The sequence below is a fragment of the Microtus pennsylvanicus genome, chromosome 1 (genome assembly GCF_037038515.1).
Source record: "Microtus pennsylvanicus isolate mMicPen1 chromosome 1, mMicPen1.hap1, whole genome shotgun sequence".
Lineage (NCBI taxonomy): Eukaryota > Metazoa > Chordata > Mammalia > Rodentia > Cricetidae > Microtus > Microtus pennsylvanicus.
This window is the reverse complement of record NC_134579.1, coordinates 61,533,623-61,546,736: the sequence shown is the minus strand read 5'-3', so window position 1 is coordinate 61,546,736 and position 13,114 is coordinate 61,533,623. Positions and strand designations below refer to the sequence as shown.

The 13,114-nt window shown below is 38.8% G+C and overlaps 1 protein-coding gene across 8 annotated transcripts in view; it reads left to right on the top strand.

Annotated features, from left to right (window-relative positions):
- The window catches only part of Znf148 (zinc finger protein 148), a 122,441-nt gene that overhangs the window by 55,939 nt on the left and 53,388 nt on the right, over nucleotides 1-13,114 (top strand). The gene's annotated exons all lie outside the window — the stretch shown is intronic.

Genomic DNA, 13,114 nt, shown 5'->3' with positions numbered 1-13,114 from the left:
GAACTCTAACTAGAAATGTTAATACTGGAAGTCACCAAAGAAGCCACACGGTTTAAAGGCTAATCATTTGTTAGGACGCCGTGGACAGCTATTAGATTTAAAAGGCAGAATTTTGTGTCATTATTTTAGAAATCTATCTTTTCCAACATTTATATTTTGGTCAAGGTTATGTGTATACTTGCTTTTGAAAGACTGAGTTTATTAGCATTTGTGTTTTTGAGACTGGATTTCTCAATGTAGCCCTCCCTGGCTGTCCTGGAACTAGCTGTGTAGACCAGACTGGCCTTGAGCTCACAGATCCACCTGCTAGGGTTAGAAGTGTGCGCCACCACTGCCCTGCCTAGCTTCTGTGTTCTTAAAGAGCATGGATCCTGAACCTTAAACCTATTTAGAGGAAGATAACAGTCTGGGGGGTTTGTGCATCCTATTTCTGCTTTTTTCTTGTGTGCTGTTGTGATTGACCCCAGGGATTCATGTGCACTAAGAACACTGCCGCTCTTCCCGAGCTTGCTGCTCTGCCTCGTTTTCCTGGATGCCCCACTGTGCCTTTGTACACACTTGGTTGAATTCTGGCTTTGGAAATGATCAGCCCAATACTCTTCCCTATACTAGACATTAGGGCTCGACACTAAAGGTGCTCTCTTTGGCTTTTTGTTTGTGTTTGATTGATATTTGTTCACTTGCTTGTTTGTGGCAGACTGCCACTATATCGCCTAGGATAGCCTGGAATTTGCTGTGTGGACCAGGCCATTCTTAAACTTTCTGACATTTTCCTGCCTTTACTTCCTGAGTGCTGGAATTTCTCCCAGCCCCAAGAAAATTATTTTTAGGCATCTGTGTCTTTCTTGTCTTCTTCCACCTTTGTATTTATTCATAATTGTTTGTTTTGATAAAGAGGCTTACTGTATAGCCCAGGCTAGCCTCAAACTCTCTTGCTTCGGCTTTAGCTTTTCACCACCCCTCGTACTGGCATTTATAGGCAGGCTGACACCATGCCCAGTTGTCTGCCCTGTGTTTACTTAGTGATGGGTAAAACCAGAACCACATTCTAAGTCTTACCTCTTCCACCACTGGGACTAGAACCTGAGGATCTTTCCCCCTTTATTATTAATGCTGTACTTTTTTCTTTGTTTGAGGATCATCATATATCTTGACTGAATATTTACTTTAGCTATAACTCATTGTTGTTTTTGAGTGTACATAGTGCGTCTTCATCACCATCCTGCTACTTCTACAGTCTCTAGGTTGAGCCCTAAAATGGAGACTTGTGATGACTTGACAAGTGTGTCCCTTGATAGACTGTGGACTCTAGAAGACAGTAGTTTTGTAAACTATTTTTTGCTGTATCCCAGGTGTTCACACACTGTGAATAATTGGATAACCATTGACAGCTGTGCATATATGCACCAACTTGTACCTACTCAACCGCAGGGGCCCCTTTATAGTGGGTTACATGAATTGGTGTTTTGAGTGTTGAGTCGCATGCCTTTAATGAATTCTAGTATACATTATTAGATTTGCTTTGATAATACTTTATTTTCCAATTTATGAGAAAGAGCGCTCTACATTCTTTTTGCCTCTGATGTCATTGTTTAGTTTTGATGTTTGGTATTGGAAACTTCAGAATGAGTTAGAAACTATCCCTGTTCCTGTCCCTGTTCCTGTCTGCTGGGAAAGAGGAGTGAGTTGATTCATATCCCCCTTACGTGCTTGCTTTCTGGTGCTTTCTATTTTGGAAGACTTTGAAACCTTTGACAAATTCTCTTTTATAGATGCAGCCCTATTTAGGTTATCTATTTCTTTTATGAGTTCTGGCAGTTTGTTTCAAGAAACTGGTCAGTTCCGCCATGTTTTCCAGTTTTCTTTTATTGCACTTTTTATGCACACGTGGTTGCTTCTTTCCTGTGTGACAGCAGTTTTCCCCAGCCTGGCTGTAGGCGTGTTCTGGAGTTTACAGCTGAGTAGTGCTAAACTGTATTTGCAGTGTTGTGCAGCAGCTCTCCAGAGCTTCCTTGTCTTGTGAAACTGACCCTGGCTGGTGAGTACTGCTCTGTGTAACCTCCCTTCAGAAGGGTCTTCTGATTGTGTTGATAACTTTAAGAAACTTTTTTATTTCATTGTTTTTTTCTGTTGATTTTTTTGTTTATTTTTTTAAATTTATTTTATTTTTGATCATGTGTCCATCTGTGTGCCTGTGCATGTGAATGTGGGTCCCTGTAGGGACTAGAGAAGGGAAGAGGGCCCCGGTGACAAGTCATCTGGTGTGGGTGCGAGCAAGTATGCACACATGCATGGACTGCAGGGGACAACTTGTAGGAATTTATCTTTCCTTTTCACTCTGTGGGGCCTGGGGATTGAACTCAGGTCATCAAGCATGGCAGCAGGTGCCTTTACTGAATTAATTAGGTATTGATTTTAGGGGCTTCTACCCTGACACACACCCTCTATAAATTTCCCTCTAAGTGCCTTTGTGTCACACACAAATTTTGATGTTGAATTTATACTTAGATTCTCATTCCTTATATCTTTGATTGTTTTGAACTGTGTATTATTTAGAGGTAGTTTAATTTCCAAGTATTTGATGGAAGGATAATCTGATTTCTAGTTTTACTTCTTGTTGAAGCGTAAATACTATTTGATTGCTCTGTTAAGGCGTCTTTTGTGGACAGATTGTGGTCTGCCTTGAGACAGTATACATTATACTATTGGTTGTATCCAGTAATCTATAGACTGCAGTAACTTTCATTGGACAGGCTGTTAGCCTGAACCCTCTTTGTCTTTTACTTTCTGTAGTGATCTTTCCAAATGAGATAGAACCTCTTAGTAAAATGACTTCTTTGACCCCTCCTTGCCGAACAACTAAAATGCACCCACTTCTTTCTCAGAAGGTTACTATACTCTCCCATTAGGAGATTTTTAGGAAATCAGACTGCATTAGTTCAACAGGTCTACTATGACATTTTCTGTTTCTTTTGTACATGGTATATTTTTGCCTGTGATATTCTTGTTGACTTTTTTTTTAAGATTTATTTATTTATTATGTATACAACTTTCTGCCTCCATGTATACCCACATGCCAGAGGGGGGCGGTGCCAGATCTCATTACAGATGGTTTGGAGCCACTATGTGGTTGCTGGGAATTGAACTCAGGACCTCTGGAAGAGCAGACAGTGCTCTTAACCATTGAGCCATCTTTCCAGCCCCTCTTGTTGATGTTTTAGCTTTTGAAAATTTTCTCTTTGTATGATTTTATTATGGCCAACTTACTTTGCATTTCTTTGCTTGTAAGATTTTTGTTATCCTTTAAGGCTTATTTTCTAGGTCTTGCCTTTAAATATTATGAGTTTAAATTTTTTTCATTTTTTTGATTGTGTATATGTGTCTTTCTTTTTTTGAAATAGGGTCTCTCTGTTTTGTAACTCTGGCTCTCCTGGAACTGACTCTGTAGACCAGGATGACCTTAACTCACAGAAATCCGCTGCCTCCCCTTCCCAAGTGCTGGGATTAAAGGTGTGCGTCCCCATATGAGGGTATATGTGTGTTTTTGTGCGTGGATGGATATGTGGATATGGAGGCTCGAGGTGTCTTCCCTGGAGCTGGAGTTACAGGCAGTTGTAAGCAGGGTGCTGGGAACTGAGCTCTGCTTTTCTGCAAGCTCAGTATGCATTTTTAACCCCTGAGCCATCTTTCTAGTCCCAAATTTTATGTTCTAGATACCTGGGCTATAGGAGGCAACCCAGGGTTATGAGTGAAGATGAATTTTGTTTTTAATTAAGGAAAGTTTTAAATTGAAAAAATTCTGTCTTCATCTCAAGAGTTCAGACAGCTGCCTATATGTAATCCACAACCCATCAAAATATAGAATGTTTTCATTTTTCTAGATGGTTGCTTTGTAATTCTTCCCAGTCATTTACCTCCATAATTGTTTTTTTTTTCTGTCTTAGTTTATTGTTGTCTTTCTTGGAAATGTTATGCAGTTGAATTATATGTAGCTCTCATGTCTGGCTGCTTTGGTGAAGCATGTTACTAGCTTATATCTGTGTTGACTGAATATTTGTACTTCATTCTTTTTCCTTGTTAATTAATGTTCTATTGCTTTAATATCTGAACATCCATGATCTTACTATTCCTTGTGTGTGCTTTTTCATTTTAATAAAGCTACTATTAAATGTATTTATTGCGCTTCTCTTTTTCTGCAGTTTTGTATGTCTTCTCTTGAGTTTTGATTCTATTTGACTGACTTAGTATCTATCTTTAAGTCAGAATCACTTTTCGATTCTATTGAAATTTGGTAAAATTTGAAATCAGCTAGAATAATATCTCCAGTTTTGTTATTGTCCTTGTATTCCATGTACAGACTCAGTCTGAGTTCAGAGCTAGCTGGGTTTTTATTGTGGATCATGTTTGATTCTAGGTATTGGTTTGATTATAATCAACATTTTAACTCATCAGAGAGTATACCTCTGCAGGTTTTTAGGTTTTCTTTAAATCACCCCAGCATTGTCTATGGTTTCCAGTGTTGTGTAATTGAACATATTTTGTTTGGATGCTGTAGCAAATAGTATTGTTTAAAGTATCAATTTTTAGTTGATTACAACAAGGATAAAGAACTGCAGTTGCTTCTCCCACTGATTCTGTATTCTGTGATCTTGTTAGGGTTGCCTGTCAGTTCTCAGTTACACTGCATATTCCACTTGTTTGCCAGCCAACACATTCGCCTGAGCTTCCTTTCTTTCTGGAGAACCTTTTGCCTTGCCTGGGATCTAACATCTTGAAAAACATCTTTTAAGAAATGTGTTTGCTTCCTGATCATTGTATCTGGCACCTCAAGCCTACTAGGCAAATACTACCCTTGACCTGCATTGACCTCCATACCCTGAGCCCTGCTTTGGCATTTTGCATTGGGTAGGCTTCCCATGCAGTACCCTAACAGCTTGGGGACTGAGAAGCTCTTGGGTAGGTGATAGGAAAGAGCAGAAAGGGGAAGAGACAAAAAGTTAAACGTTTATAATCAATTCCTGCCCCCTTCCTTGCCCTCTGCCTACTTCAAATCTGATTTCCACTTTATAATTTGGTGGTTTTGAGGATATTTTATTAATGAAAGCAACAATGTGACTTTTTAGACTGAGTTTTTCACTTGACATATAAATGAATCAGAGCTGTTATTTGTAATCCATTGTTGTTAGGTCATAGGTCAACATTCTCTTATTGAAAGAGTGTGGTTGGTTGTTTCAGCTAGTATGTAAAAAGCTGTTATGGACATAAGTACCTGGGTTTTGTGTGAATATAGGTGTTTCTATCTACAGAATGACTGTCCTTCCATGTTCATAGCCCATCACCTACCCATGACCACTCCTAACATTTTGCTGTGTCTGTGTTTTTCAAAGGCTATCGCTTACAGGATTGTGAAGGTTTTCCCTCCTTATTAGCACGTTGGAACTTTTCTCAACTCCTTATTCTTTCCAAATGTCTGCTTGATACTCTATTTGTACGGCTACCCAGACTGAGCTGTCACTTCTCTTAAATGAAACTTAAAAATTGGTCATGCTATTTAACAGATGGTCAGACTTTGGGATTTATGTAGCATTGTTTCATACTGGGATGTAAATAGACAAGAGGAGTTTTTTCTCTTCTTAGACACATATTGCTGTTGGTGGCAAGGAATAGGGTTTGGGCTTTAAGTATGCCTTGTTTTTCATTGAGAGTTTGAGAGTTTCACCTAGAGTTCCTGTTTCTCAGTGTGTGTAGACTTAGAGTGACAGGCTGCTCTCAACATTCTTTTAAGAGTGTGTTTTAGAAAATGACATTGAGCATGGTTTTCTTCTTTCTTTGTTCACACACTTGGAGATCACAGAGAACCCCATTTCATACTACCTCTGGCTAGTTTAGAATCAACAGTTGGGTTTTCTCAAGCTGTTAATGCCTTTAGATTCCGCACGCATAGAAATTCTCTCTAGTGTCTACTGAAAGTTATAGCTAAAGGTTCTTATTTGTGACAACTTCGTTCTTAAGATTTATTTTGTTTTCTACTGTCGATGAGTAGGGGTTAACTTTTTAGTGTGTCGCTTACTCATTGGACATTTGTTCTCTGATATGCACATTTAAGTTAAAACTTCACTTCTGTAGTCTCACTGGGGGACACTTGTCAGCTATTTGGTGTTTGTTGGGCAGCATCCATGCAGGCTAATTTTCATCCCTTCGTCTGTCTCAGTAGACAGTGCTGTGTTAGAAGCTTTGCAACCAAAAACAAGTTCATCTTAGAAAATTAAGAAAGATTCTTACTGTCTTCATCAAAGAAGATTTGAGAATTCGTAAATGTTATTTTCTTTTCCATTTTGATGATAAGCATTTTTAACAGGAAAGGTCGTGTGCGCGTGCATGCATGCTCAAAATGGGAGCAAATTATAACGAATAATATTTGTCTTCTCATAAATCATTGGATTGTATCACTTTAGTGAAAAGATTTGATAAATTGGGAGTTCTCTGAAAATGCATGTTCTTGTCACAGAGGGGCATACAGAAAATATTTCAGCTGTATATAAGCCCTGGAAGATCTACTTGAGCATTTATGTGATACTCTTTTAAACATCTTTTAAAGCTTACGTGTGAAGGTCAGAAGACAGCTTTCAGGAGTCAGTTCTTCCCTTCCACGGTGTGCGCTCGGGGGACTCACTTCAGCCTGCAGGCTTGGGTGGGTGCTTGTACCTGCTGCAGCTTCTCAGTGGCTCTGGGTCACAGTTTAAGTCACGAGTTTCTGTGCTGTAGAGGAGCATGATAGAATTGTAGCTATACTTACTTCAGTGTACTTTGTTTCTTTGAACAAGTTTTTAATAGGCCTGGAAACTCAAAATATATTTGGCCATTGGAGTTCTTACTGTTTTGCTTTGAGTTCTTACTGTTTTTCTGTTTTGCTTTGGAGTTACAAATTTTTCTGAAATCCTATCATTAAGGAAAATGGCATAGGCGATTATAATTATATTGTATACTTTTTCAGAGTCATTTGTAAGTTATAGTCTGTTCTTAATTACTATTGCATATCTTCTTCAGATCCATTCGGGAGAGTCAGTAGTAATTTGTTATGTTTGTGAGCTGTTGAGTCTTGGCTTTTGTTAGGGCTGTGTTTTAAGAGGATGTGTATTTTTAACATTCATATACTTTCTAACTTCAGCATAGCCTGGATATAATTTTTAGAGGCAGTTGAATTAGTCTCCTGTTGCTTAGAATAGGGAATAGCAAACTTGTCAGCTCTAGGTTGTTCTTATTTACTCCTGTGCTTCAAGCCCTTAGAAGTCTTACTTGACAGGAATCAGTTCATAAACTGAGAAAACATGGCTGAATGAACCATCATAGTCTTTGATGAGAATTATGTTATTGTTTACAATTACTGATGTCAGTTCTTTTTATTAATTTATATATTGTGACTGGATTATACTAGTCTTGACTGGCCCAGAACTCACTGTGTGTGTGTGTGTGTGTGTGTGTGTGTGTGTGTGTAGTTTTGAGCTGGTCTCAAACTCACAGACATGCCCATCTAGTTCAGTTTGTAAGTGGATGAATTAGAGTAACAACTTTTACAGGTTGAGTTACTTTATCTGTAAGTAGTATTTTAGATTTTGGCCTTTTCTTTTGGATTTTGTACTATTTACATATGAATAAGATTTTGGTGATGGGACCCAGGTAAAAGCAGGAGAGTCAGTTTTGTTTCACATACACCTTATTGCACAGAGCCTGTAGATAATGTTATGCAGTGATTTAGTTTGTGTGTTGAGTGCAGTCTTATACAGGAAGCCAAGATCGCAAGGTTCCACTTGGGCATCATGTCAGCACTCTATGATAGAGATTTTGGAATTTGGAATATTTTGTAGTTTCGGATTAGGAATGCTTGATTTGTAGTGAGCAAACCCAACGTATTCTGCTTTTCACTGTTTTCCTCTGTTCCTAAATTAATTTGACCCAACTCACCATCCCTTTACATAGGCGATGTAAATTATTAATAGATTTCTCTGGATGGCTTTATGAGAATTGCTACGTTGGATTTCATTTAGGTCAGGGCTAGAGGGTCAGAGGTGTTTATTGTACTTGTATTTTATAAAATGACCAGGTAGTTATTAGAGATGTTAAAATACTATGACAAGAATAATAACACACAAAAAAGGTAAAAGTTCTTTAGGCTTTTATATAACTCAGTTACAGAGCGTTTACCTAGGATAAGCAAGGTCCTGGTTGGGGTTTAATCTTCAGAAACAAACCACACCACGTACACACACACAGTGTGTGCCAGTGTTCAACCTCTAGAAACACACACACATGCCTGCCTGCCATCCTGCCTGGATGTATAGCAGGGAATTCCTTGTTTCTGTCTTTAACCTATTCTGATCATAAAGAGATTACTGTATTGGTATCCTAGAAATCTTTAAATTTGTAGACAAACATTGATATATTTATTTCTCTGTAGTATGCTTTAGAGATATTATATAAATAAGAGTTCCATCATCACATTTGAAATTGTGCTTATTTAATGATATTTTGTATAGATTTTCATGTCATTACATATAAAACTGCCTTGTTTATTTTAATAGCTAATTAAATGGTATGCTATTTTTTACTTGACTTTTACTGCTAGATCTGTTTGAGTGAATTAATGATAAAAGGAATGCTTGTGCATGTATCTATACACATTTAGATTCTGTAATACACGCACATGTATTTATTAGATCAGAACACTCATAAAGAAAATTGGAAGTATTCCAGGAGTGGCACGGGCCACCAAAGCAAGCCACTTCCCCATCACCATCCCCATGGGATCCAAGACCTGAGATAGAGGCAGCCTTCAAACTGAACCTCCTTCATCCTCTGCCTGTACAGGGTTGGTCATTGGCCTGGGCCCAGCAAGGGGCAGATTGTGTCCGCCCTCTGAGCCTCAGAACAATGTGCTGCTACTTGAAGAGAAGGCTGCGTGGCCCGGCTCCAGCCTGGACCCTGGGTTCAGACAGAGGTGCTGAGCCCCATGTCAGATTGTTAAATGTTTTTGTTCTGTTGCTCTTTCCTACTCCCTTCATGATGACATTTACAAAGGAAAGTAAACTGCTTGCAAAGCCTGGAAGCAAGGGAAATGGTATGAAGACAAGGCTAATGGTGGAGTGTACTGGAGGCTTGGGTTACCTGGTCCTTAGGATGGGAGCCCCAGAATACCTTTCTTGTTAAAGGGCCCCTGATTCTTCCCAGCCCCACTCTCTCCTCCAGCTATGGTGATGGCAGAGGCAGAAGAGAACTCTCAGCCCAGTTCTCACAGGAGAGGAAAACTCGTCATGGGCTTTTCAGAGAAGGTTCCACCTTATGCTCATATATTGTCTTTACCATGTTCTAGGATATCACATTCAACAGGACAAAAAATGTGAAATACTTGAATGAGTTTGTATCATAACATTAATATTATTGAGAGTGTCTGCTTCCCAGGCTGAAGTGATTCATTCATTCTTCTGGTCCTGCTCTAGTCCTTTGTAATTAGTGGTAATTGTTAGCTTTTCTTTTTAATACAAAAAAATATAAAAATAAAAACGTGAAAAGGCAAAAAGAAAATTGGGTAAATTGTTAGGTTCATAAATTTAATCAATAGTAACTCCCATGTGCCTAGACAAGGCATAGAACATCACTAGTGACCCCGAGACATGCCACCCCCCATTCCTGATTCTTTTATTGTGGTCTGTTAGCGCTCTTGAGTTTGAATTAAATATAAATAGAACCATATATACTGTGTACTCTGGGTTTGTTTGTTGCTTATGAAATATAAGCATCTCATCCTTTTAGTAGGTTATTTTCATTCCTGAATTTATTGTTCATTCTAGTATTGTAGACAGTTAGACTGTTTCTAGGGTGGCTGTAGGTGTTCTCAGTATAGGTGGTTCACGCAGACAGCAGAAGGGATAGTTTCCATCCTCAGCACATCTCCCCCCAGCGCTGCCCCCCAAACGATAGGCCCGTTTCTAGATACTGACCATCCTGAGAGCTGCTGCTTTTAGTTTTCATGCATATTTGTACTCATCGCTTCTTGCTGTTTCCTCAGCACACAGTTCAGTAGTTGGCAAGTGTCCTGCTTACTGCAGAGTTTGTGATTGGTTTGACAGTTTATAAAAATTGCTCCATATTCTTGGTATCTGGTCTTGTCATGTACTAGATTTCAACTGTAGGCATTTTATTTGTTTAGTGGAATGAAATAGGATCCAGTTTTCCTTTCACTGGTCCTTGTCGTGTTTAGCGACACTTGTGTTACTGCTTGAGTTGAGGTTTTTGTAGGTGATGTGAGAATCAAAAAAACAGAAACAAAAACAAAAAAACAAAAACAAAAACAAAACACTTTCTGATTGCTATTTAGTTTTTGAAAACTAAGCCAGAGAGATTTTTTTGGTTTCTCATTGATTGCACAGTTGGGGTATTGTAAGGTAAGATGTGACTAATACAAAGTGTTTTTCTTCCGTCATGCCTTTCTTACTGCCTCTCTGTCTCCTTCCTCCCTTCTACTCTCTTTCACTCCTTCTCTTCTCCTCCCTTTCTGTCTTACTTACTTACTCTTTTGTTAAGTCCAGGGTATCTCGTAGGTTGGCCCCAGACTCACTGTGTAGCTGGGAATGACCTTGAAGCCTTCTCTTGTCTCCACCTCCCAAGTATGAGGATTGCAGTCCTGTATTACTGTTACTTGGGGGGGGGGGTGTCTTTCTTCTAATTAAGGACTTACACTAGAGTGGAGTTGATGTCATTTTAGGATAAGAAAGTAATGCATACTTACTGAGAAAATACTAAAAGTTTTCAACCATAAAGAACATAAAATGGATGCTATAATCTTACTATCCTAGAATAACCACTAGTATGTTTCTTAGATAGCGTTTTAGAATTTCTTTTTGTCGTTGTTTTTCTATGTAGGTATTTGTGTGTTTGGGCAATGTTTGTGTATTTGCAAAAAGTTGTAAAAATGTCTTTTCTACTTACTTCTGTTTACCACTTAACTTTTACCATGTATGCTTTTTGTCATTCATGCTAATCAAATGTGCTATTTCTAATAACTGTTTAATACCTTTAGTTTATTATTGAGTATTAGATTTTGTAGTTTTTATTATCATAAGTAATATTGTCATGTTATGTGAACATAGTAATGTTTTTGATTTCTTCAGCATGGATTTCTTTAGGTTTTGGATATATATTGCTTAAACTATAATTCGCACACAAAAAAAGCAATGAATTGAGTTTTTGTAGTGGTATTTGAAAATTCCAACTTAATATCTCTATAAATAACATAGCTGAAGAGTTTTAAAGTACATTTCTGTGTTCACATATGATCCTGAGAAGGTAGCAGATGTTCTCATAGGCTAGAGAAGAAAAATAAAAGAGAATTGGTAGATGGGAGTATATATGTGTATGTATGTGTCTGTAGATATTCCTATCCTCTGATGCACATATATATGTATGTGGATATATAATTTTTATTTAGCTTTGTTTATTTTTATTTGGGGTGAGGATGTGTGCCATGGCACATGTGGAGGTCAGAGGACAACTTTGTGGGAGGCAGTTCTCCCTTTGTCTTTTTGTGGATTCTAGAATTAAGCTCAAGTTTAACATATTTGTACATACATGCTTTGCCTGCATGCATGTCTATGTACCACATGTATGCTTTGTGTTTACAGAAGCCTGAGAGGGTTTTGGATCCTCCCTCCTCCCCCGCTATAACTGAAGTTACAGTTGTGAGCTGCCATGTGGGGGGAATTGAACCCTGGTTCTCTGGAAGAACAATCAGTGCTCTTAACCTGAGCCATCTATCTAGCCCTGAAAGGAGTTTAAATGAAAGGAAAGATTGACAAGCTTTTAGCTGTATTAAATTATAGCTAGCGAGACGTATAAATGAAGCTATTTTGTAGCAGTTAGTAGCCCTCTGCATGTCTAAGCAGCCACACACCTGCAATATGTGCTGGGGATTAATGGCAGATATGTTTATTTGGTACCTTAGGATTTTTTTTAAAGATAGATTTATTTATTTATTTATTTATTTATTTCGTATGCACCATTCTGCCTCCATGTATGCCCATGCCAGAAGGGGGCACTGAATCCATTACAGATGGTTGTGAACCACATGTGGTTGCTGGGAATTGAACTCATGACCTCTGGAAGAGCAGCCAGTGCTCTTAACCACTGAGCCATCTCTCCATTCCCCGGTACTTTAAGTTTTAAAAGTATTCTTTTTGTAACATTATTTGCTTTTTTCTGGTAGGAAGTGGCTATTACTGTACCAGTGGACAGCTGCGGAAATGACTGAACTAATGAATCTCTTGATTCATGAACTTCATGAATCTCTTGAGTATGGCTCTCAGCTGCTCTTTCTTTCTTTTACTTTTTTCCTCCTCATGCATGAGTGCATGAGTATGTTGCAGGCTTGTGAGCTTATCAGTTTAGTTAGGATTGTTTAGACAGCATGGGTAAAGGGTGGCTTACTGGTGGCTATACCATGAAAGAAATGCTTCTTCCCTCCCCCAACAACCATTGACTCCCTATAAATCTCAGGGAGAAAGGGTGCCTTGTGGGCTCTCCCTCCTGTGAAGGGTTGTTGAGAGGCCCAGGTGCATTCCGGCCCTGCACAGACAGTCACTGCTGGCGTGAGTTATTGAGTGCACTGGAGGTCTTGGTCCCAGACTATAGCACGGGAGTGAGAGACCTGACTCAAGTTCCTTATTGGCAACAAGGGTATGAGAAATAATCCACAGAAAATAGGAGTTAAGGCTTTAGTGTCCCTGGATATAGACGACTTAGATGTAAATTTTTACATTCTCTTTTAAATAATGCACTTTTAAGCAAGACTTAATCTTTTTGGGCCTTAGTTTTGTTTTCCAATGGGGTTAAAACTTAACCTTGGAGTTATTTTATAACTGCAATACTGTAAGAGTCTAGAGACTATGTATTCCCTACCCACCACTCCAATTCACAGTATCCTTAGCGCTCAGACAGAACCTGGCATGTGGAGCCCAAAGCTCTGCATTTTTGACAGTGCCACAGTTGTGATCTTGTATCCCCTTCAGGGAATCCAACAGGGGACATGTGTGGCCTGAAACTTCATCATTGAAGGTGGTGTCTG